Source organism: Phoxinus phoxinus (genome assembly GCF_949152265.1).
Source record: "Phoxinus phoxinus genome assembly, chromosome: 4".
NCBI lineage: Eukaryota > Metazoa > Chordata > Actinopteri > Cypriniformes > Leuciscidae > Phoxinus > Phoxinus phoxinus.
Genome location: NC_136879.1, coordinates 4,249,217 through 4,276,559, shown reverse-complemented (window position 1 = coordinate 4,276,559; position 27,343 = coordinate 4,249,217). Strand labels below are relative to the sequence as shown.

Below are 27,343 nucleotides of genomic sequence, written 5' to 3'. Positions count from 1 at the left end.
ACAGGGGAAAGAACAATCAGCAAACAGGAGTCCATGTCATTTACACGGAGACCAGACAAAAGCCCTATTCGGACTGGATTAGTTTAACATGGAGAGGTGGGGTAAAGTAATTATTATTATGTTTTTTCAACAATAGAGGCGCTTGAAAAAGCATTGTTGCATTCTAGATGGTGGGCAAAACTCCAGTGTTTTCCACATACCATTCATTCAGGTAGTGTTTGTCAGTGACAGTGTTTGCGCATGTGATATCAGGAAACGGTGTAATACACACTTTATATCGGGAAGGTGATGGAGTAAATCGAGTTACTCCTCCCACTTCTGCTAGTTTTACTGAGATTTCTTATCCCGTGCGAATTTGCCATTAATATTACAGACGTCCTGTGGTAAAATTACATTACTCCCTCTACCCTTGTAAAACTAATCCTGTCCGAATAGGGCTATAGGCTACATCTACATTAATCTGGATACATTCGAAAATGCTTTCGTCGTTCAAAATGCTCTCCAGCCACACTAGTGTTTTCAAGCGTTAGCATCTCCTTCACACTGCAATGCTCATCACAGGAGGTTCCTGAGGTTTGCTTTCAGGGGCGAAGCATACCAGTATCAAGTTCTTCCATTCGGCCTAGGTTTATCACCCCGCATCTTTACAATATGCGTTCCTCGCCCAGGCCCAGAGTTGGGGGTTTCTTGTCGACGCATAATGCTATCGACGGATGCTTCCCTCACAAGTGGGGGGTGATCATGAGTGGTCACTCGGCGAAGGGTCTTTGGCAGGACCATCTTCCTTTTTGCACATAATTGGCTAGAACTGATGGCGGTATTCCGAGAATCTTCCTGTTAGTGGTGCACGATATAGCGGCCGCCGATATAATATCGGGCGATATGGTCATTTTTTACACATCGGTATCGTTCTGATGTCAAAATAGGGCCGATGTGCAGAGGCCGATAATCATTCCTGTGTATTTGACGTGTGTGTGTAGGCGGGGATGTTTGTTTTTGCACGAGCGCAGACATTACACGTCACATAATGTGCTGAAGCAGGTGCTGGAGGCGACAATTTGACTTTGGTAAGGGAGCAAAGATGTCGTCTGTCTGGTCGTTCTTCAAAGTGTCTGAAGAGGATCCTCGCTATGCTGTATGCAATGATTGTGAGGGCCGGGTGATGCGAGGGGAAGTTCGTGTCAAATCGTTCAATACAACCAATTTGATCACCCACTTAAAATACAAGCATCCCGAAGCCTTCAAAGAAAATGAGAAACTAGCTAATGCTAACAAGCAGCAGAAGAACGCTGCTGCTAACGCTACGGCAGCTGCACCAGTCGGTAGCCTCATAGAACAAGCGCTGGAAAAGACCAAGAAATTCCACAAGGACCACCCGAAGCAAAAGGCATTGACCATGACAATAACAAAGATGATCGCTGTTGATAACCAACCGTTTTCAGTAGTGGAAGACGAAGGGTTTAGGGAGGTGCTTGAGGTCGCTGAGCCCCGCTATGACAAGTCGTCGTTACTTTGCGGATGTCGCCCTGCCTGCCTTACACGATATCGTAGCCACCCACGTCCACAAGTTACTCGACAGTGATGTCAATGACATCAGTTTTACAACGGATATCTGGAGTTCCCACCTCAACCAGACAAGTATGTTGAGCCTCACGGCTCAGTGGATTGATGACAATTTCGAGATGAAGAGAGCCGTGTTACATTCCCAAGAATTCCCTGGCTCGCATACAGGTAAGCCTGGCTATTTTTTTGGACAGATGGAAATTAAATTAAAGTCATGGCTAAAGGGCAAGTTGTGTTAAGTATGATGGCTGGCTTGCATGTCTGCTGCAATAGCACATGACAAGACAGTCGAAACTGACAGTGGGGTCAAAACGACCAAGTCTGCACTGCTTGAAGCCGTGGACAAGAGATTCGAAACCACTTTCTCCGAGCAACTCTCCTACTTGGCAACTATCCTGGATCCCAGATACAAAGATCGCTACTTTGATGCAGACCTCAAGCAAGTGGAAAAAAGACAAGCTAGAGAAAGAAGTGGACAAGAAGACAGCGTCAGCGACGCAGAAGACACTGAGCCAGAAGAAGGTGAACCACAAGAAAAGAGGATGTGTACGCCAAGTGAAGGGCATTCGTTCCTGGACATGTTCGATGAAATTCTGGAGGAAAAGGAGCAGGATGAACAGGCAACAGGTTCAACGAGTGTGCAGGTAGGCTAGGTTACTATACTATTTGAAACAGATAATCTTTTAATAGTCTTTCATTCAAATTAATATTTTACAAATTAATAATTCAGTATTTCACATTTCTTTGTGTGATCAGATCATGTATTGACAGTCAAATCTCATGAAAAACTGCAGTCCATAGTTATTATTGAACTTGTAGGATTGCTGGTGCATGCCACGGTTCACATGGGTGCATCTCAATAGTCTGTCTTTTCTCTGTCATGAGATTATGTAATGGGTGCATCTCAATAGTCTGTCTTAAAGTTTTGAACTGTTGTACAATGTTCACAGAATACAGTGACTTGGTCTCAAATGAGTTAGATGTTTATTGAGAATACTCAGGGTTGGCTTATTCATAGTATGAATTCAGGACACACTTGTATCCTTTATAAAAATATATATTTTTTATATTTATATTAAATATTTATATTACAATTTTTTTTTTTTTTGTGAAAATCTGATGACATATTTTGAGGTAAAGGTGCCCAATATCAGTCATTTCTGAAAATAAATTACAAAAGTAAAAAAAAAGTTCTCTTTATTTTATTATCATAAAAATGTGTTTTCTATACAGAGATATCGACATCGGTAAATATCGGTATCGGCCATAACAGCAATATTAATATCGGTTATCGGTATCGGCCACAATTTTCACATCGGTGCATCACTACTTCCTGTCAGACCCGAGAGGTCACCAGGTACCTGTCCTTCCTGACAACACACGGATGGTCTCTTATATCAGAGCAGATATCCTGTTGAGGCAGGGGCTGAGGCCCGGGGAATGGAGACTTCACCCCGAGGTAGTGGAGCTTCTTTGGGAGAACTTCTGTGAAAACTCAAGTCTACCTTTCGCATCGTTTTATACAACGCATTGCCCTTTGTGGTTCTCCCTGACGCATCCAGCTCCGCTTGGACTGGATGCGATGTATCAGGTGTGGTTGAGGCTACACTTGTACACATTTCCCGATATCTTTGCTCCCGGGAGTTCTGGAGAGGGTTTGCCGGGTAGGGGCTCCTCTATTATTAGTAGCACCATTCTGGTCGGCCCGAGAGTGTTTCTCAGACCTACTGTCCCTTCTAGATGGCTCTCCCATTGAGATTACGATCAGGAGGGACTGAGCGTCCCAATCAGGGACACAATATTTCACCCTCTTCCGGAGTTATGGATACTGTGGGCTCGGCCTCTGAGGGGGCCCAGCTCATAGATTCAGGTCGTGGAGACCATACTCCAGTCTAGAGCTCCCTCCACGAGAATACTGAATATGCATTGAAATAGAAACTGTTCTCTGCCTGGTGCGGAGAACACCTTCTGAATCTTGTTATCTGCCCTGATGGTACAGTACTTGATTTCTGCAATGAATGTTTCTTTGCTGGGTTATCTCTGAGGAGAGATCCTTAATTTCGTTTTCTCCGTGGTACATGAGGCTGAGGCCTGCACGTACTTGGATTTGCACCTGGTATGGGGATAGTCTTTCTTCACCCCAGGCCGGGTTGTATTCCTAGGTCCCTTCTAAATTTGCGGGTCATTTGTGCTGCAGGCCTTCTGTCATCCACCTAATACCCCAGATCAGGAAAAACTTAATCTGTTATGCCCTGTCTGGGCTTTGGATGTTTATGTCCACAGAGCTGCCCTGTGGCGTATATAAGAGCAATTATTTGTCTGCTTTGGGTTACCTAGTTAGGTTGCCCTGCATCTAAACAGATAATTAGCAAGTGAGTAGTTGAGGCTATCTCACTTGCTTATGAAGCGGCCAGACAGCCTTCACCTTGGCTGTCCGGGCCCATTCTACGAGGAGTATGGCTGCCTCTATGGCTCTAATTTCGGGAGGGTACCTTCACAACGTTTGTGATCCGGCAGGCTGGTCCTCGCCGCATACATTTGTCAAATGTTATGACTTCGACCTCTCCACTCCTGGGGCTAGGTTTGCTTGCTTCTTAGTGTGTGCAAGGACTTCACACAGAACGGGCATTATGGCGTAGTGGGTATTGGGTTCCCACAAGCGTAAACGCAGTGGGAGTTCCCTTAATAGGGAACGTCTCTGGTTACGTATGTAACCATAGTTCCCTGAGAGGGACGAAACGATGCGTTCGCCTGCCATACTTCCTGCATGCCCTGATTGACTTGCTTCAGGCTTATCAGAGGCTGTCACGCACTGCGTTCAGGGGTGCTTTATAGTTTTCTGGTCTATGACGTCACCCGCCTATGACGTCTCGCTCATTCATTGGACTGATTATACATGTGCTTCATGACGCAACACTCGGAGGTGTTCTCACAAGCGTAAACGCAGTGTTTTGTTCCCTCTCAAAGAACTAAGGTTACATACGTAACCAGAGACGTTTTTAAATGTATCTACTTTGGAGAGCTTTTTTTAAAAGCTTTGTTTTCGTTAATAAAAATGAAGTCTCAGTGTGTACGGAAGCCCAAACCGAGGAGAAAAAATAAGCATTTTGAAAGGAAAATGTATTAGTGTGGACAAGGCAAAATACCAATTGGTTGTGATGGGCTTATATGCAAGTTCAAATCCCTAAGTTGATTAACAGCAGGTGTCTCTCTGAAGGAGAGCAGCAGTGAGAGAGTTTAATCAGAGTTTAATCTAGTAACTGCAGGAATTTATTTAACATCATTTAAAACAGTGTGCACTACCACCATATTATCTTTCACCACATTTGCCATCACTTTCTGTCATTATTTTACTCACTTTTATGTCGTTCAAACCCTGTATGTCTGTCTTCTGTGAAGCACAAATATTCTCATATACTTGTAACTATAGAAATAAGATGAGCACATAATCGAGCACAGCTCAGGGTGTTGCAATATAATGCTATTGCCTATAACCATGACACTTAAAAAAAAAAAAAAAATTGATATCATGTTAAAAATACACATCTCACCGATACAACAAAAACGGCAAATACATTAAATTCAAATTTTTCAGTCTTCTACGCTCTAATAAGAGTTAAGGAGATCATACTGAAGAAATATCCACCACTCACACACTCAGTGACCAGAATATTGTTGTGAAGGATGTACAGTTCTTTATCAACTTTAGTGCTACCTGCATTCAGTTGATTGAAATATGAAAATGTGTTAAAGCATGTCAAACCTAGCATGATTACTTGTTTGACAGACAAACGTATTGCCGCTGAATCTGATATGGTCTGAGCTCAGCAGAAGCATGATTGGGTTGTGTCCTGAGAGAAGCTCTTCTGCTTGTACAGATTCACTGATGGCAGCTAAAATAAACAGCGTTACACCGAGAGCAAAGTTCAGACTACTGACACTGATAACAGAAGTCATTTCTGAAGCACTCAAGGAATTCTCAAATATTCTGCTCAGTTGGAAGAGAGAGAAAGAGTTGTTGGGGCACAAATCAAAAGAATAGGTTGCAAAATTCAAACTGAACGGATTTATAGAAACATATATTGCGTTCACAAGTGTCTTTCTGCCTCAAGATCCTCAGTTCTTCACCAAAATGAGAAGATCTGAGGGTGTTTCAAGTGTCGTCTGATCTGTGTGTGTGTGGGAGGTTTCTCTTCATTCTTCAGTTTTATTTTAGGAGAGTCAGCATCACACTGTGATATCAAACATTCTTCACTTCAGAATCGTGTCTGTCTGTCTCATTGCGGGTGGCATGTATAGCTGTGAGAGTAAATGTAATGTCTGTCGGGGTAAACGCAGCTGAGGCAAACTGCAGGTTCAGAAGTTCAGCGCCACAAACAGCTCTTTTATCTCCGCCACATACCTGCCAGCAGTGACAACACACATCAAACACACGCGCAGCTCTCCACCGGCTGAAAGCAAAGCTACAAACATGACCCTGATACTGCAGTTGTACTACACACATACACATAGTCATATAGCTCCACAATAAAGCAAAGCCCCGTTCACACAGAGATTCCGGAATATACATGGATAATGTGTCCCGGGATCGTTTGATTTTGGTTCATTCACACTGCCAGTGATTTTCTGAATCTCTGCGTGCATTCCCACACCTCCCGTAGAGTAGGATGGGTGACCATACGTCCACTTTTACCTGGACATGTCTGGCCGGGATTTCGAGATTTCCCAAAATGTCCAAGATTCAGCTTTTGCTTCCTACAGTTGCCATTCATTATGTTTACATTATTACATAATTTGACACTGACACGTACGTGCCAGCTTTGCAGGTCATGCATTCTGCTTCACACGGATCCCGACCGAGACGAAAACACAGGAATTTTCTTAGCAATGCTAAAACGCACATCAACTGATCACTTGTTTAGCATTCATGTTTAGCAACACTACATTCAGATTCACCAATCGGAATGAATTCAGCCCGATTGAAACAAAAGGTGTGCATGTAAACATAATGAATGGCGACTGTAAAAGGCCGAATCCCGGACATTTTGGGCGATCTCGAAATCCCGGCCGGACATGTCCGGGTAAAAGAGGACGTATGGTCACCCCACGTAAAGATACCATAAAAACATGTGACATCAGGATGTGACGTGTCGTGTTGACAGACTTTTTTTTCCCTTCCTTTGTTCCTTGATGAACACAAGCTTTTTTCTTTGTTCCTTAGTGAACACAAACTTTTTACTTTGTTAATGTGGTAGTTCGCTCTTTGAAGTGCAATACGATACAAATTATGGCACAAAAATAGACTACGCCACCCCGGAAAATGTGCCGGGGACCCATCTGTACATCAAGTGCAAAGCACACAGGTTTAAACACTTCAGAATTGGGGGTTCGACTCGCCTGCCCAGCAAACACTGCAACTATTCGTGCTCTCACCACAAGTCACCCTCTGTGAACACTGCAGATCGAGAAGCAAACCACCACACCAGAGGACTTTGGCATTGAGCTGCCACCCCAATTCTGAATGAAGAAAAAGAAGAGAAAAATATGAGACATAGGCAACCACACACACACACACACACACAAACATTCCACGTAATCATCTGTTGATTGAACCCTTATCACGTGCGGACAGAAGGAATCAATTGGTCACACAAAAAGAAAAGGCAAGTAGAAATGACAACACATAGTTGTTCGCCACTGTACACATGTCCAAAGATCAAATACTAAAATGTAAAATTACTAAATGTGGAATGCGTCACCACAGGCCGTGAGCACGCTATTGCTCCAGTCGTCTCGGGACTCCTTGCCACAGAAATGAGAACTAGAATATTAAGTCAAGTGATCGCAACCAATACACCGTTCCGGTAATAGGCGGCGAGAAATGGTCGAGGAGTTGCTTGCAGGCGGACACACAATCCAACCGGTCCAGAAAAGGGTCGTCACCAAGCCTAACTGCACCCACAAAGCCTGCTTACATGCAACACCTCCCCCGTATCACTGTCAAAAATATAACGTTTGTAAATTATGAATTTACGATCTTGTTAACCTGACATTGAAATAAGTATGACTTACTGATTGATGGTGAATCGCACCGCTCAGTGCACTCAATAGAGTGCGAATTACAGGCTCGCCATGACGGGCGTTTAGGCAACGTGTCTACAGTACTCTTCAGTCGCACTGTGAATTAAATGAGTCTTAAATTATCCTTCCCAATGCACATTCAAAATTAAGCAGCTACCAGTAATTCTTACCTCCCAGACATAAACACTGCACGCCAAGATGACGTCACGTCCAGAACCCAGAATGACGCGCTCACTTAGACGCCATTCTCATCCCTTTTATATCCGCCGAGCAGACTGAATCCGCCCCTAATCATTATCGTGGTGGATCGCATCACCACATTAATATGCAACATGAAAGTTGATCTGGATTTAAAACCCCAAAGAGTCAAAGAGTCACACAGTGGTTTAGATGGTGGTTTAGAGAGCATTATGGTTTACACTCGGGTTGATGTTGGGGTTTGAGCAATTATTAATCTACAAAAAACTTTATCAAGCAAAAAACACATACATCCACAAACATGCACATAAAGTAAATTGAATTTACATCGCTCATTTATCTGGTGTTGGCCTGCTGGTTTGTCTTTACTTTAAACTAGTGCTTCTAAAAATCTGTCACTGCTTATTTTGTCTCTTCATCTAACACACATGATTCAGCTCATCAGCTCATCAATAGAGACTCTAATGGATCTGAAATGGATGGGTCAGATAAAGGTGACATGCAAAATGTGTAGTGTTGGTGTTCCTACAGGAAAAGAGTTGGGAAACAATGCTTTAAAACCATTATAAAGGCATGTTGATGAGTGAATGTAGTAGAACTTGACGTTGTAGTTACACCTGGCTTCATGATAGTTTCATGTGTGAGGATGTTAATGTATTGTTGACTTTTGTTTTTTATCCTCTACTTAACTATATTTGCAGATCCCTGATGAAATCCCACAGTCCTACCCTGAGAAGAGCTGCATTCACACTGTAGGGCACAGGTGTCAAACTCAAAGCTGCATTTAACTCCACTTTTAGACATATATCCCGCCACCATTTTGAAGTGTATTCAACTTTGTCAAAAGGGCAAGAGAAGTGTATTTGGACAGACCCTCGACCAATCAATTTTGACCGAAGGAGGGTGTCTACTCAATATGTACACTTCAGGCAGACCTATAGACCACAATAGGGGTGGGAATCACTTCACGATGAGTGCTGACATCTTCAGTATGTGAGTCAGGCTATAGCTTCAGTCCGACTCAAGTACTGTAGCAGTGGTGGTCTGATTATTAGCGTATCATTTTATTCTGCAGATGAATAAGTCAGGGCTACGTCACTGTATTCCCTCATTTTTGTCTGCATCTCCTCTGGCTTCAGGATGATGGTTGTAGTGAAAGTGCAAAGAAACACAGAGTGTTTGAACACTTCAAAGCGCCCTGTGTTTTTAATTAAGGAAGGTGAAGTTGATATGGACACGCTTCCCTCGTGATTCTGTTTCAGAATGCAAGGGTGGCAACCCGCAGGTGGGTTTAATTGATAATTGTGCTACGCCAATCTGGGAATTCCTCTGTTCCGAACTGCTTTGTTACACATCTTCAGAATACTTGTCCATGTTTCTAGCACGTCAGATTTATACATACCACAATTTGGGAACCACTGTGGCTTACTTTACTCTATCTGTGATGGGTGGGGATAGTGAGAGCTTGTGTGTGTGCATGTCCGTATGGTGCGTGCTCTTGCCAGTCTCAGAGCTTCAATAACCGAGAGCAGGGTAGTCTCAGGTGAGTGGCTGCTTTTGAAACCAGACTGGTTGTTGTCCAGGAGGTTGTTCTGTGTGATACAGGTATATAGACTTGGTTGATCAAACTCATTGCAAAACAGTGGGGTTATTTGAGCCTGCTTAAATGCTGTGGGAAAGGTACCCATGTGAACAGAGATGTGTATGATGTGAGTAAGTGCGGGTACAACAAAAGAAGAAATGGCTTAAAGTAGACAAGTGAGGATAGGATAGAGCAAACTGGTAGAGTGATTGGAAAGGATGAATTTGGAGACTTCGGCCTTCGAGAGCGGAGGGAATGAGGGGAGAATTTGTGTGTTTGCTGTTAAGATGTGCATGTCAGTTTGTGGTGTGGAAAATTAGCCTCTTATGTTTGTGGTTTTATTTATGAAGAATATGGCAAAGTCGCCAGCTGTTAGAGTTGACAAAAGAGGTGGAGGAGGAGGATTAAGAAGAGAGAAGGTTATTTAATATCACACAGAAATTGTCATGGTCCCAAAATAAGCTTTATTTTATTTATGCAAAGACATAAATGAATCAATAAAATCATAAGATGTTCTTCACTCTTTCCCTCTAAGTATCCTCCAGGATATCTCTCTTTCCCACACACACTCTCTCTCTCACACACACACACACACGCACACAAACCTATGGGCTATTCTGACCATCAGTGAAGTCAGTCTGATCCATAAAAAGAAGGGCTGCACTGCCACACTCCTGCTGTGAATATAGATGGTTTTCCACACAGGCCATGGCTCTTGGATGGAGGGATAAGTGAAAATCGATACAGACGAAGAAAGAAGAAACAATGTCACTGTCCCAGTGTATCGATCCAAAGCTCCTCTGGCTAATGTTCTTGATTCAACAGCTTTTTGTCTTTAGGTCACCCGCCACCAGCAGCAAAGACAGACTTTGGGTTTTTATTGAGCGATGTAGTGATGTCATAATCACTGATTCTGTCCAAAGGTCAATGTTATAGATGTGGCATTATAACATGGGATCAGATGTAACAGCATCACTACAACCACATACAATTATGTACAAGGATAAAATTGTTATCATGCATGACCTTCCTGAAGTGACAGTAAAAATCTAAAGATTTACAAATATTTAGGATTTACAGGATATTACACAATTTTTAAAAATGTGGATTAAAATGTATTTGCCATGTTAATAGATGTAATAGATTATCTTGTTTAATTTGATTTATAATATTTGTCAAGCATATATCATGGAACATCAAAGGCCTGATGAAGAACATCAGACAGAACATTGCGCTCAATAAAGTTTATTACCCGCAGTTGTGTGAAGTTAATTGTTCATTGATCTAAATGTAAATTAAAAATGAGATGTCTGAGTCTGAGCGACAGGAAGAACTGTAACGGGAATTTCCCCACTTCTACTGGACCTACAAAGATATATAAGAAAGAAACAATAGGACAGCTGACCTTTGATACAACTGTAAAAGTGAAAAATAAAATTTGGTTTGCCGTTTTAGTATAATAGTTATAAGAATAAATGCATGACAGTTAGAAATGATGTAAATACTCTTGAGCGGGACAGTTTTCAGAACTAGGAACTGCAGTTTCTTGAATTATATGTGAACACTCACACTGGGTGGTGAATATATGATCTTAATCTGTGTTGATTAAACTAAAAACGATGGAAAAACAGAGTTTGGTAGGAATTCTAAATTATGTGGATTACTTGGATTCACTGTATTTGTCTTCATCAGTATTTCAAATGCTTTTACAAATGTGATTGTGACAGTATATGCATGTTGCTGTATTTTGTTATGAGAAGTGAAGAAAGTGAACAGTTTTTTTTTTGGTTTATCAACAACCTCATACTTTTGTCTACTTTCAAGAGAGGTATGTGGCACCTCAAATAAGCCTTCTCTCTCAATGTCTCCACTGCAGAAGTTTATCACATCATCTTCATCATCAGCAGCTCTCAGATACCCGTAAACCTTTCAAGATATTAACCTTCCTCAACTGAAGGCTGATGACTTCACTGCTGTTTTCATAGACAAGATAACAAACATCAGCAGTCAATTCCCATCAACTCCCTGTTCTCTTTCTCTCCACTCCCAGAGGATGGAGTCCATAATCTTCTACTCTTCAGTTGGCCTTGACTCTATTCCCTTTCCATCTTCTCCAAGCCATTTCTCCTGCATTCCTATCATACTCACACACATCACAAACACAACGTCTCGGTTACATATGGTAACCCTCGTTCCCTGAGGGAGGGAACGGAGACGCCACATCGAACCCGACGAATAGGAATCTCGCTAGAGAGGCTTCGAGTGAAACTTAAAACAAGCCAATACACATTGGCATGCAATCATTTGCATCAGCTGCGCAGCCTCGCAGCGTGGGTATAAATGAGCAGCTGGTAGTGATTGCACTTCAGTTTTTTACTGAGGAGCCAAGCCTGAAAAAGCTGGCCGCCCCGACGGGAACAACGGATTTTCCACTCGGCCCTCTTCCATGATGCGGTCACCGTCTCCTGGAGAACAGTCCCTTCCCTCTCTGGTCGGGCGGGGCAGCCTGCCTGGTGAACTGCTGGGCGAAGTTCTTGACCGTGTCGCCGAAGAGGCCGGTCTGGGACACTGGGGAGTTAAGGAACCGGAGCTTGTCGGTCTCCCGCATGTCAGCCAGACACAGCCAGAGATGACGTTCCTGGACCACCAAGGTGGACATCGCATGACCCACTGACCGCGCGGTGACCGTCGTCGCACGAAGCGCGAGGTCCGTTGCGGTACGAAGTTCTTGGAAAACTTGTGGATCATGACCACCCTCGTGCAGGTCCTTCAGTGCCTTAGCCTGATAGACCTGCAGCAACGCCATGGCGTGCATGGCAGAGGCAGTTTCCCCACAGACACTGTAAGCCTCGTCGGTTAAGTACGAAGAGTACTTACAGGCCTGGGAAGGGAGACACGGTTCTCCGCGCCAAGTGGAGTTAGGGCACAGCTATATAGCAATGGCCTGCTCGACTGGCGAGATACGCGTGTATCCTAAAGCTGCCCCGCCATCAAGGGCGGTGAGGGAGGAGAAGCCACCGTGACGGTTTCTGGCAGTCCCCGTGAGCTCCTCATGCACCTCCGGGAAGAAGGGCACTGGGGTGGGTTGCTGAGAACCAGCGCGCGCCACCCCGAGATACCAGTGGAGGGTTCCACACGAGCCCGATCCTGTTGGCGGCCCGGGAAAGCATGGCCATCATCTCCGGGTCCGACTCGGGCACCACTGGCACACCCGAAGGAGGCAGTGGCACCGAGTCGTCGTCCGCGGAGAGGTCTGACCCACCCTCCGATGCAGCGATCGACATCTGATCGTCGTGGGGAGCACCAAAGGAAAGGACTGGTACACATCTCGAGGATGGTCCAGCACGTTCAGTTGGTAGCTCAATGTGCACGTCTGTGCGCTGTTTCTCTCTCGCTGGTACCAGCTGTGAAAACAGCTTTTGAGCGCTCCAACCGGCACACCTTATGAGCTGTGAAAACAGTTCTTTTTTTTTTTAAAGGGAGAGAAGAGAAGATGCTCGCACTGCCGTACTGTCAAGCCCGCACCGAAGTGGAGAGGTCTTGAAGAGGCTTGCTTTCTCATTTCACAAAGCTGACTTGTCAGGTTTGATGAAGACATCTTAGTGCTTGGCTCCGAAGCAAAAAGCTGAAGTGCAATCACTAGCAGGTGCTCATTTTTACCCGCACTGCGAGGCTGCGCAGCTGATGCAAATGATTGCACGCCAATGTGTATTGCCTTGTTTTAAGTTTCACTCGAAGTAGATTGGCCTCTCTAGCGAGATTCCTATTCTTCGTGTTTGACGTGGCGTCGACTCCCGACCAAAGAGGAACTATCCTCACTGGAACTTTTCTCACCTCATTTAAGCTTGGGTAACTCCACTGCTTAAAGGGGTGATTGAAAATTATTTCACTTTTCTAACTTTAGTTAGTGTGAAATGTTGCTGTGTGAGCATAAACAACATCTGCAAAGTTACAACACTCAAAGTTCAAAGCAAAGGGAGATATTTGCTTTTAAAGAAATCGCTTTTTAAGGACTACAACAAACGGCTGGTAGGAACTACACAACATTCTTCCAGGGTTAGTGACATCACCAACCCTATAATTTACATAAACCCCACCCCCTGAACACGATTTATAGATTATCATGACAAAAAATGCTAATCAATAACTAGAATATAACTACACATAATCTACATAAATTCATCAACTAACCATTCAGAAATGTCTACATGTTGTCACTTCTTCTTGAGTCTCTCCATCATTGTCTGACTTCGGTTTGAACATAAAAGGCTAAAAGTTTTTTAAATTTTCAGTGCATGTGTGTGTGAGGAAAAAGGACACGAGCTGTTGTAGCTCCGCCCTCTGTGCCGGGAGCAGCAGCTTATTTGCATTTAAAGGAACAGAAGCAAAAACGGTGCATTTCTGCTCACCCTCAAAAAGTGACAAATTTAACATGCTATATAAAAATATCTGTGGGGTATTTTGAGCTAAAAACTTCACATACACACTCTTGAGACATCAAAGACTTATTTTTCATCTTGTGAAAAGGAAATTATATCACCCCTTTAAGAAACCAACACTAAACCTTGCACTCATAACCAATAACATACCTACCCTCCTCATTCAGGTCTTCTCTTTCCACCTTGAACACAAAACAACCTGCAAGGCAACAGCTGCTCAGGCCTCAAACAGACGTTCAACTGACATTGCCCTTCTGTCTGTCACTGAAGCCCTGTGGCTGCCCAGTGCTGTTGGCAGATCATCTCTTCTCATTCTGCGGGACCTGTCTGCAACATTCAATACAGTAAATCACCAGATGCTCCTGTATACCCTCTGGACATCACTACACTGGTTTAAGTACTAACTTACAGGTAGATATTTCAGGGTGTCTTGGAGGAAAGCCATGTCACACCAACTATCCACTGGGTGGACCTCAGGGTTCGGTGCTTGGCCCCCTCCTTTTCTCAATATACGCAACATAATTGGGGCTTATCACTACCACTGCACTTGTAATGCAATTCTTTCAACTCAGTCTGGATGAAAGAATACTATTTCCAACACAATCTAGTAAAGTTGGAGTTTCTTGTCGTCTTAGCCAGTCAAAGCAATTCAGCACAGTATTACCGTTAATGAAGGAGTGTTAATGATAACACCATACACGGGAGGAAGGAATATGGGAGTCCATGTTTAGTCTTCAATGAACCCTAAAGTGCAGATTCTCAGTTCTTTATGTCCTCTGTGGATTCAACAAAAAACTAAACACACTCTTATATGAACATTGCAAAAAGGCAATGAACCAATATTGCATGTATTAACTGTAAAAATGTGAATAAGAAGTACAATGCAGTAATATCATACCCATAATACTGTTCTCTGAATATTACCTGACAGGATCTATGCACTGTTGAACACTCATTGATTTTAGGAGTAGAGCTCTTGTAAAAGGGGAATTAGACCAGCAGCCCAAAGGAGCTGAAGCACTGAAGGAAGGTAATGCATCATTACCCAGAATTTATCCAGAGGTCCTGTTCTCTCACCCCAGCCCAGCCCAGGACATGACGGCCACATTAGCAGAGAGAGAGAGAGAGAGAGAGAGAGAGAGAGAGAGAGTTAGTGATTGAGAGAGAGAGAGTGAGAGAGAGAGAGAGTGAGAGAGTGAGTTAGTGATTGAGAGAGAGAGAGTGAGAGAGTGAGTTAGTGATTGAGAGAGAGAGAGAATTAAGGACAAGGACATAAAAGAGAGGAAGAAGATAACGAGGCTATATGCCAAGTTTATTTACTGGACAGTGGAAATGTCAAGTCAATTAAAACAGAAGAGAAGAGAACATAGACTGTTGTTCCAAACACTCTGTCGTTTACATTAGCAGGATGCAGAACTAACGGATGAGAAAACTGGGCAACTGTACATTTGTGGGAGGTTTACATGAGAATCAAAGCCAGAGTGAACACAGTCCAGACTTCAGGCAGGGGTTTAGATCCCGAGACACCCAAGCACACATATGACCTCAACAGCAGGGCGATGTATACTTGTATATCAAATGAACAAGTGGATGTTTCAGTATTGACATGGCTAATTCAGGGGTGTGAAGAAGATCTTTAATGACTGTCCCCTTTTTTATCACGGAGCATAAGATATAAACATAAAGAAGAATATGTGGACTTGATGTCATGTTGTCAAGTGTATAGGAGACATTTTAAGTTCAGAGATGTTTTTTCTTTACAATAGCATGAACTAATGAATTGTTCACAATAACACCAGAAATAAGAACAAAAATATGTACAATTTAGATATCATGTTGACTCACAATTGATCATAAATTGACTGGTTAAAGGAGGGATGATGTTTGTCACACTATCCGAGTCACTAGCATCATGTCTGCCCTCAGGAGAAGCACAGCCGCACAAAGCCTGCTCGCTGAAAACGTCCTGCACAGATCAATATACGAGTTGATGAAAACAATAATAACGACAGTGAGCACCTTTCATGGCATTCCCTGCTCGTGTTTAGTTCATAAGGTTGAGGGTTAATATCTCTTTGCACCGGCTGTTGCCTCTTCAGTGTTTAAACGATGTTCGCTGGATTTGTGAAAAGAGTTTAATATTGAGTGATATGAAAAGCAAAAGGCCTGCCTTTGAGAGACAATGTTTCAAAACACAACAGGGTTTTAACAAATAATGTCTTATGCTGAATGACAATGAGGAAGGAAGTCTATACAGGATAACAATTAAACTCCTCCAAGAATTGTCATCAGTCTGTTTTCAATAATAATAATAATACATTTTATTTAAAAGGCGCCTTTCTGACACTCAAGGTCACCATACAGGCATACATAGAAGTTAATATAATAAACGAATAATAGAATTATACCAAAAGTAGATTAAAATCAATTTAAAATCAAGTAGAATTACAGAAGAATGGGTGCTGCAACGAATAGGCTTGTTTAAACAGAAAGGTTTTGAGTCCAGTTTTGAAATGAGGGAAAGAATCCATGTTTTTGAGATGAAGTGGAAGGGAATTCCAAAGGCGGGGAGCAGAGCGGCTGAATGCTCTGAGACGGGCAGGTGGGACAGACAGGAGTAATGTGGAGGAGGATCTGAGAAAACGAGATGGAGTGGAGACATGTAGGAGATCAGATAAATAAGGGGGAGAGAGGTTGTGGATGCCTTTGAATGTCAGCAAGAGGACCTTGAACTGGATACGGAACTGAATAGGGAGCCAGTGAAGCTGCTGGAGGACTGGAGTGATGTGATGGATGGAGGGGGTTCGGGTAATGATTCGGGCAGCTGAATTTTGGACTAGTTGAAGTGTACGGAGGGATTTTTGCATTGCAGTGAAACATCCAGCGGTTTCACGATATGTCTCATCACTTCTGAAATCTTGGGATGTCAGTTGACACTGTGAGAGGCTATTACAGCCAATAATATTACTTTTCTGCCGTCCAAAAACCTTTACAAGAGAATTGACAATAATTTAATAGATTTGGCTGGCTTCTCAAGGCAACTGTCTTGTCAGTAACTAAAGTAAGTGGTAGTGGGATTCCCACTATTATAATTCTGTCCTCATTTCTGTCCTGACAGTCATGTCATCCCAAACCTGCATGAGTCTGACAGGTGAATATGAATGCATACGAGTGTTTTGAGTGTGTGGAAAGAGCTGTGTGAGGAATACAGAGTTTCTGGAAGCACAACAGGAGATTCGTACTGGTTAATGGATGCCTACTCCAGAGAGCACTGCAGAGTGTGCTTGTTAAAATCTCTCACCTTGTGATCGCACGCTGGAGCGTCACTCAGCATTCTGGCAACACACCATCTCTACTGAAACTGAGCGGATGGAAACATTCTCTGCCATACAATGAGTGTGTCTGTTTATGCTGACATTAGATCACACTGTGTGTTTAAACGCACAGGTCTAGCGCCGAGAGCCGTTTAAAGGCCAATGTTCTGCCCCACTGCATACAGTAATTACTGAGACCAGAGAGGCCATGTGTGTGTGTGTGTGTGTGTGTGTTAATGCTAGTGTAGAGGTTAATGAATCTTGTGACACCTCCAGTCAATTCATTACACAGACTGCACGTATCTTCAGATTTGGGGGACGTATCTGTGCAGAATGAACTACCGCTGACTTTGGTTAATGCTCTGGGGCCTCATTTATAAAACTGTGCGTAGGAACCTTACTAGAAGTGTACGTACGCACAAAAGCCAAAAATGGCGTACGCAAAAAAAAATCAGATTTATAAAACCGTGCGTACGCACACCTGCACGCAATTTTCACTTTATAAATCACAGCCTAACTGATCATTTGTGAGTGATAGGCCTACATCCATTTAAGAATGGAAGTGAAAGAAATTAAATTTACGTACTTTCAGCATATAGTTCCTTTTATGTCTTTAAACTAAACATGGATGTATGTATCTTTAGGACCCATAATGGTGATTTAATGTTATTAAGTTGGCTTGAGAAAGCCAACTTACTCAAATCCTATGTAAACTTATTAAGTTGGCTTGGAAAAGCCAACTTACTGAAATTTATTTAAACTTTTTATTATTATTCTTCTTACTAAAAATGTACAACTCTAATTCCTCCTAGAGCTTTAATTCTACAAACTCCAAACTCGGGTCAGACCTTCAGACTGTTCTGACTTGGTGTGCTATATCTTTTCAAACTGATTTGACTTTCAGTTTTAAAAAAAAAATTAATATTAAAAATCATAAAAATCCCATAGACTTACATTGCAGAGTGCTCAAATTGAGCCAAGACTACGGTGGGCCATTAGTGTACAAGCCAAAAACTCAAATATAAACTCCCTGAAGCCCTAGATTCAATTAAACTACCATTCTAAATCTATCTATCTATCAAACTTTAACCTACTTTAAACATCAAACTACTTTAAACTTCTTCAAACTCTCTGGTCCGGCTTTCTCAAGCCAACTTAAAGTTTGTCTCAACAAGTTTGTAGTTTCTAGTTTGTATTTTTTGTTGTAACCGGGACCTATGAGCAACTTGTAAATATTGTAAATATTGAAATATGTCAAACTTAATTTTGCCATTTTGCAAAGGGTTAATTCCCTTTATCCGCAGTCAGTTCCTCAACTCACCATCAGTGTCGCCAAACTGCTTTGTCTTCAAAATGTGCGTACGCATGGGTCAGAGTTTGCGTGGAGGTGCGCATATTTTCACGTCAAGTTTTTCTTTATAAATCCTACCTTTTGCGCAGGAACTGGCGTACGCATGTTTTCAGCCCCGTTTTGTGCGTACGCAAGCTTTATAAATGAGGCCCCTGAACTCTAGAGGTAAGCTGGACACCTCATAAATAACACATCTGATCCAATATATGAAAGGAACATCTCTAAAGGGTGTTGCTCACCCATGAGGAGAACTACAGAAGCTAAAATAAAAAAGACATGAATGCTTTCCACACTATTGACACAATTTTCCATCATTTATGACACACCGCTTCCCTGTGACAGAATCCGCTGGCAGTCCGTGTTCTCACTGTTATACTGTAGGGGGCGTTATTACAAACCTTCTGAAATAGTACAAAATCTCTGGATCCAAAAGCAAGTGAAGAAGAAGCAGAAACAAGAGATAGAAGCATTGCTTATGCACATGTAAAATAACACGATCATCAACATTAAACAGTGTATAAATCAAAACTGCCTAATGTTACTGAATGAAATGTTGAACCCATGAAGAGGATGTTGATCCTTCTGTGTTTGATCATCGTTCTGAATCCGATTTGGACAAAGTCTTTGACAAAAAATATTTTCTCAGATATTTTTTTTATTATATAGGCTATAATTAATGAATTCATTTATTTATTTACCTATGTTCAAGTGTTGATAAAAAATAATGCACAAAGCTTGAATAAAGTGTTTGTTTGATTGTTTGTTTAAAAGCAGAGGCTTTGTTCTTTCTTTTGATATATTGTTTAGATATTCATAAATATTCTGGGGGCCATGAGAGTTTCCTGAAAATTATAATAATATGAAAAAATGCTAGTGGGAAAAAATGTAAAAGGGAATATTTGCAAGTTAATGTCTCGGGATCACCCGTGTGACCTGCTGATTACCATAGACAAGTATGGTAGTGTTGTAATTACAATGTTTGGCTGGCAGGTGTGAAATCCTGTCACTGTTCTGGTAGCGGGCACTCTATTTTATCGCCTTATTCCCTACCACATATTTTATTAATCATCATAAATTAGGTATCATTTGAAAGCTCAAACATTCAAAATTCATTGTCTGTTTTGAAATTGTACATTGCGTTACAATTGAAACGGTGCTTTAAAACCTTTTAGGCGGCCCCTCCCAGTAAAGGTACACTGTAAAATATTTCCAGGATTTCACAACATATAACTGTAATATTTCACAATAAATTGCAGTATTACCAATTCACAGGCTTTTACTGTGATATTTCACAATATAATACCGTATTTAGACTTTTATTGTGAAAATAATGCAAGGCGGGACTATTACAAGAAACTACTGTGAATTCCGTCTTTTTCGCGCTGCAACTGCGTCATCTGAGCTCTCATCTCCTCCGTGCTCTCACTCGATGGATTCAGCGGCCGGTAAGTGTTTAAAATATCAAACTTTGTCGTTTTGGTGGCTGTTTTTTTATATGATAGTGCATGTTATTTAAAAGTATGAACCAAATTAGCGTTTGTTGTAGGTGCTGTTGTCATGTTTTTGTAACTTAGCCGAAGAAGACTCGCGTCTAGGTTTGAGCGCGCAAATTTGAATGAACAGACGTTGGTTGTAGTGTTAACGTTAATTGTACCGTATTAAGTTAGTAAGGTTAACCGTGAGACACGTTAGCTAAAGTTACATCGTCGAAATTTTTACTTTTGCTTAATGCTTTTCTTAGTTTCTATAACTGCGTTCTCTTTTCCCACAGCATTTTTCTATGGTGACCACCGGGAAATAAAGTTATAAGGTAAGCTGTGGCCTTATATGTGGGTAACGTTATGACAGTTATTATCAACTAGATCAATTATAGTGTTGTGAATTTGGGCAAATAAATGCTGAAATACAGTTCAAATTTCATAAATTCATCTCAAATTAGTAACGTTAGCTGAACTTCATAATTTTCTCCCCTGCTTTGTGTGTGAAACGGAGCAGCCATTTGTCTGTCTCGTCAACAGAAAAATGAAGTGTGTTGCAAAACAACTGGATGCTTTTATTGTGAAAAAGATATAGTAAATTAAATGTTTATCACTGAATTAGTGGAGCTTCGTTAGTTGTGCTATTCTACATTAAAAACAGGTCGACATCTGGAGATATTAGGACAGGGTTCCTACGGGGTTTGGAAAAGTATGGAAAAGTATGGAATTTGATTTGAGTGATTTCCAGGTCTGGAAAAGTATGGAAAAAAGAAAGCAGAGTATGGAAAAATATTTGCATTTCCAGACTATTGCCCCTGTTTAGTTTTCTATAATAGAAAATCTAATTAATTAATAATAATAATAAAAAAATGCTGTGCATTCACGAGTTCACACATAGGGCCTACATGAAATCAGGTATAATAATTTATCCCCCTTTGACTGGGATAGAAAACCATCCAAGAGTGAGGTGATGGGGTGGTGGAAGGATGCTGTGAAACTGTCATGATGGGACACAGGTGATACCGGCTTAAATCCACTTTTTGGGGTGAAAATACTGACATGCCTAAGACTTTTGCACAGTAGTGTATATGATAAACTTTTTTGTGCCCTCGAGAAACTATTCACGTGCACGTGAATTGTTTTGCATGGTCTCCTACAAAAAACGCTGTCATTTTCTCATAATATACATTGCACATCACCACATTTTTCATGAATCTCACACAGGTTCGATGATTCAGTCTCTTTAAATCCCTCCTTGTCACGAGCCTACTCTGCTGTGATTGGTCTACCACTTACAGTGCTTGTCGGAAGCCCACACCACTACTAAACCTACCCTAACCTACCCATGCGTATCTTATGCACGTAAAAACTAATTCTCGCGTATAAATTGCACGATAAACACAATAGGTGCTAGGGATGCATTTAGTGTGACCGGGTATATTTGAAAAAGCATAATAGGGGCACTTTTAATATGGTCTGAAAATCTACAGAGAAGATTTTAAATTTGAGTCTGGAAAAGTATGGAATTTTGAAATGGAAAATGTGTAGGAACCCTGTTAGGAGCCATTTTGTCTGAACGGGTAATAACGTTAACTAACTGTAATTCTAGGAGGAAGAGTACGTTCAGTTACAAGCAGAAACAGACATAGGGAGATGGACAGGCCAACATGCTCTTACTCCATCCTCTGCAAACAGCGTGCACGTTGTTGTGTGCATAATGCTTGACCTGGGTAAATCATTGTTGCCAGACTATTTTTGACTGTGTGTTTGTGATGGAAAAATGTTTTTCAGTTGCTGTTAACGTTATTTAAATGTTTGCTGTTTAACTAAATCAAAGTAATGTCAGCTTGTTAAAACTGAGCTAACTTTAGTTTAGCTTTGTACTGTAAATGCAGTGACCCACTAAAGATGGTGACTGGGACTGACACCTTTTTCATCCCACTTGAATAAAACTAACAGCTTTCTTCTGTCTTTTTGTTTATAGGTGCTTCTTGGGCAGAGAGGACACATAAACCAGCAAGTCTGCACACTGATCAGGGAGCTCTTGACTTTGAACGGATGTCAATCTAATGTAAGCAATCTAAACTTCAGAGCGGACTAACGAAACACTGTCTCTGTGTTAAGCTAGATATAGTTATGCAGTAAGATGTTTATTGAAGCTATTAAAGGGTTAGTTCACCCACAAATTAAAATTCTGTCATTAATTACACTCCTTCATGATGTTCCAAACACATATTTTGTTCAACACAAATTAAGATCATTTTAAGAAATCTAAGAGCTTTCTGATCCCGCCTATAGACTGCAATGTTATAACAAAGTTAGTAAAAACATTGTTAAAATAGTCAACTATAATAGTCCACTAGTCCAATATAATAAAAAAGTGACCACAGTGGCTCAACCTTAAGTTTATCAAGCGACGAGAATGCTTTATGTGTGCATACTTTATTCGACTATTCATTTTCTTCTGTGCCTCTAAGTGAGTTCACGTAGTGTAACAGCGCAGCGCTTCTGGGTTGTACGTCATCAGGTAGGCTCACTATTGGCCAGCATCACATGCATCACACACATGACCAGTGTCGGCCAATAGTGAGCCTACCTGATGACGTACAACCCAGAAGCGCTGCGCTGTTACACTACATGAACTCACTCAGAGGCCCATACAGAAGAAAATGAATAAAGTCGTTATTTTTGTTGTTTTTGCGCACAAACGTGTTCTCGTTGCTTGATAAACTTAAGGTTGAGCCACTGTGGTCACTTGGACTATTTTAACAATGTTTTTTACCAACTTTACTAACTAACTTTCAATTACACATAAGCCTATGGAGGAGTGAGACAGCTCTCAGATTTAATCAAAAATATCTTCACTTGTGTTCCAAAGATGAACGAAAGTCTTACGGGGTTGGAACAACATGAGGGATAGTAATAACTGACATAATCTAAATTTTTGGATGAACTAACCATTTAACCACAATCATGCTACTTTCAGTCCTGTTACTCATGAAAAATAACAGGACTGAGTAAAAGTAACAGGAGTGAGTAGAGTCCTTGAGTAGAGTTTGTTTATTTAATATTAATTGATATAGTACTATTCACATGATTTATGAGTTTTACAATTGAAATGACTTAAATTGTAGACATTTTAGGATTAGTTTTACAATATGGGTAACTTAAACTTTTTGTCTTTCTTATCTTTTGTAGATAGTGGACGGAACCCATACTATGCAGATGCCAGCTGCAAGGGAAGGAGCGAGACGCATGCAACACTCTTTTCCCACCTTTGTCTTTTTCTTCCCTAATTCTCTTTTCACCTCCTACATTGTGAAGTACCATTATCACATAGTAGACACATGCACACACATATTGACACACATTCCTGTTACCCAGTGTTCATTCCTGTTATTAAATTGTATTTTTCAAGTACCATTATCACATATTAAATGCATGCATGCACGCACACACATTCATGTTGCCCAGTGTTCATTCCTGTTACCCAGTATTTATTCCTGTTATTAAATTGTATTTTTCTTCTACAAAATAAAAGTTAAACCACTGTTTTTATCAGTTTTGTTGTTTGGTCCATAATTTTTGCTAAATCACAGTAATATAGACATTCACAGGTAAATACAGTAATTCTACAGCAGCCTACTGCTAAATTACAGTAATAAGAGACACTAACTGTAATTTCACAGTTAAATACAGTAATTCTACAGCAGCTTACTGCTAAATCACAGTAATAAGACGGCATAATTACTGTGAAGTCACAGTATGCAGCGGCCATTTCACAATTATTTACTGTAAAAATATTACAATATTTTACTGTGAAAGTCATGCAACTGGTAACCTGCAATTTATTGTAAATTTACAGTCAAATAATTAACAGTGTAGGCTAGGCAATTTTCAGAGAGGCTAGCAAAAGTAAGCTAGTTTTTTAAGTATTGATCCCACTCTCCCTTTACAGTGCCACAACGCAGCATAGGCTGGCTGTTTTGGTTCAGGAGGAATTGTAAAAGCTGGCTGTTGCTCGGTGACTGACGTCTGTGTAACTCCGAATGAAACGCGCTGATGACGTGTGATGTCTGTGCGAGCTGGTGCGCGGAGGTAAGAAAATACATATGCTGACAGGCAGGTAGGACATCGTATCTTTGTATTCGCACTTTATGGTCCTACGCCTTCCACAGATTATATATATGCATATAAATAAATATATATGCGGGTCCAAAAAGCTCTTTCCTGATCATAACCCTTCTTTTTCCAGTGATATTCTTCTGAGCTTTACTCTTTTGTAATTTCTCTCAGCCATCTCTCTTTCTACAGTCTTTCTTCAAATCTCCCTCTTGCTTGTTCTCTCTTCTCCCCCGTCATACGCCCCTTAAAGCTGATTGGCTACATGTTTGTTGTTGTGTCAATCTGACCAACTTTCAAACAGAGTTTTTCATACATCACTTAGCCCACCTTTAACGTGGTGATTGCTATCAGGATGTTAGAGTTTCAACCAGCATAACAAAAAAAAAATTCTGGAACAAATCACAATACTACAATACTAATCTATAGGTCCTCAAGATTAACATGAGATTGGCATACACTGTGTGTGTGTTATGTGCCCTATAAGTACAGTAATGAAGTATTTGCACTTGGAGGGAACTTATTTCAGAGTAGTTTCCTGACTTTACTCTCACTGCGGCTGCTGTCGGTCTGCAGTGCAACACAGAAACAAGAGAAACTCATCTCAGCCTCTTCAGATCGAGAGTGCAGTACAGATCAAGTCAAGATCATCGAATCACAAAACACAATGAGCCTAATACAGAGATAATGCTGAAATAACTCCAGTTACTCCCATTTTTCAGCCTGTTTTTTTCCTTCCCAGTATTCAAGAATCAGTGCATCATTTTATCCAAATGACCTTGATTTAAGTCCACAAATGTCGTCTCTGACTTCTGATTCTTTTCCAGGCTACACACTGTGGACATTAGTACAGGAGTCTGCTTGTGTCTGTGCAACAGAAGGCGAGGATCTGTTCGCAGGCTGTGTTTACTGAACAAAACAACAAGATAATCCTAGGCGACACACGAGGAAAACAAAAGGAAAAACGTAAGAGCTTAACATATCTAGACTAACCGAATAACTAAAACAAAGGGCTAAATATACACAGGATAGTGTGGGACTAAACAAGGAACAGACGGATCAACAGGAACATAATACAAACTGAGAGTGCATACAATTTAAAAATCCTTGAACAAAAACACAGAAAAAAACTTGACACGCAAGCTCAAGTTTTTCAAACCCAGTTACGTTTGCTTAATCTGTGAAAGGATATCCGGGAAGGGAAGGTTTGTCTAGTCTGGTTTGTCTTTACATGAAATCATTTTATGCTAATAAATAGCTGACTCCTTCCCATTACTCTGAGATTTACCAGCTGCTTCTCTTGAAGACTTTAAAATAATTTCCATGGTCATGGTAATCCACAGTACAACACAAATATATGATGTTCTGCAAATGGATAGTGTTTTAGTAAGCGGCAGGAACGCTTCATACCCTCAAACGCAAGAATATATTATTTAATAACTGAGATTACACGGATGTTTCCTCTGAAAGTGATTAGAGGGAAGAAGATGAAGCCACTTACAGTACTTGCCTATAAGCTGAATATTGATTTAATTCAATGAAAGCTCAGCTTCTCATCTCTAGCTTTCAACACCATTCACAATTAACCACGAGCAGCAACTCCACCTCATCCCGCCTCTAATTGAGCTGTCTAATGTGATTAGTGTGTAATGACGATCTCTACAACCATGACAGATCCATGACCGGAGAATTTCTCAAGCTCTTATCATCTTACCCATAATCCCCCACTTCACCGCCTCTCCTCCAGGTTTAGTGCCACGTCTGTCAAGAGGGATAAAAATAACACTTTTCCCACAATGGAGTTCTGCAGCTGCAATTCCCTTATCCAGTTTCCAGCAGCGTGGCCTTAATCAGGTCAGACCGCTTTACAGCAGCTTCTGATGCCAGATAAAAACACAGAGAGAGAGCGGGACTCCTTCATTTCAAGAGCTGGTTCCAGCTATCTGTCCCGCAGACGATGCTCAAGCTGCATAGATGGACTATATTTCTCAGAGGTCATCGGCCTCCTGTAGGCAACCTCACAACAAAAGCCTCAGAGAAACATAATGGAAAAGAAGTGAACTAGAAATGACTCTGAAGATAAGGTTTGTTTGCCTTGTTTGATTTCTTTTGTGATTGTTAGTGAAGCACACAGTATTTGACAGAGTCAATAAGATCTATGGATTACAGTTCTCTTCTATTATTGAGAATCCAGTGTGAGAACATGGGCGGTTTTTAAAGAGACACCCAAATATCATGTCAGTGTCACCAACAGTTGCAAGGAACACACGATGAAGACGGAGATCAGGTACAACGTTTTTAATAATCTGCTCAGAAGGCAATACAAACAAGATGAGCAAAGAAACCAACCGCTATGTGGAAACGTGACCGGACAATGAGTGATACAAACACAGCAACTTAAATAGAAAGACAAACGAGGGTAATTAATGACACACAGCTAAACCGAAAACAACAACTATAGAGTGGCAGGAAAACTGAACAAACATGTGACTGAGAAAAACAAACTTAAAGTCCATGAAAATGAAACTAACTGAATATAACTGTGGCAGTCAGATAAACTTCAAAAGTGGTGCGTTATGTTCCACGTGTAATAACTGAATGTGGGATTTTTGGCCCACAAACAAGAGCTAGATGTAAGATTCTGAGAAAGTCAGATATATCAATGAATTTTTTTTTTATATGTTGGGTCTGTTTCTCCCTCAAAGCTAGCCTGACGTCGTCATACTCAGATTCTAGTCAGAATATGAGTCTGATACATCTCCATTGGGCTGTGATTTCAACAAAACCAGGAAAGAAAATGCCTCTACACTCAATTGGATAGACCTACAACCAATCAGAGCAACGCAGTAAGTGACATATGTTGAACGACGCCTTGATCGCGGTTCTCTGTTCCTCTTTTAAAATGAATGCGCTGTCGATATCTTCTTTAACAGACGCGATGGCGGAATCTACACATCTCAATTCTCCAGCGGCGGCCATCTTTGTTGTAAACAAATTCAACCCAAGCGCTCTTTAGTGACGTGGATGATTATGTTACTGTTGATCATCTGTCCATCATCGTATAAAGCCCGCCCTGACAATTTGATTGGTCCGAACAGCTCTGGTTCGAGCATAGTTGCTCCACAATGGATCAAGTCCAGACCGAACTTCCTGATCTCAAATGTTGTGGGCTGACAACTAGGCTATCGCAAAACATGATAACTTCAGAATACTGG

The 27,343-nt window shown here is 41.3% G+C and overlaps 1 long non-coding RNA gene across 1 annotated transcript; it reads left to right on the top strand.

Moving 5' to 3' along the window:
• The first annotated feature begins 19,721 nt into the window (after positions 1 to 19,721).
• On the top strand, positions 19,722 to 23,551 carry LOC306996410. The gene is made up of 4 exons (XR_013797071.1): positions 19,722 to 19,973; positions 20,300 to 20,338; positions 21,991 to 22,077; positions 23,205 to 23,551. It is a non-coding gene; the product is annotated as an uncharacterized lncRNA (long non-coding RNA).
• The last annotated feature ends 3,792 nt before the right edge of the window (positions 23,552 to 27,343 follow it).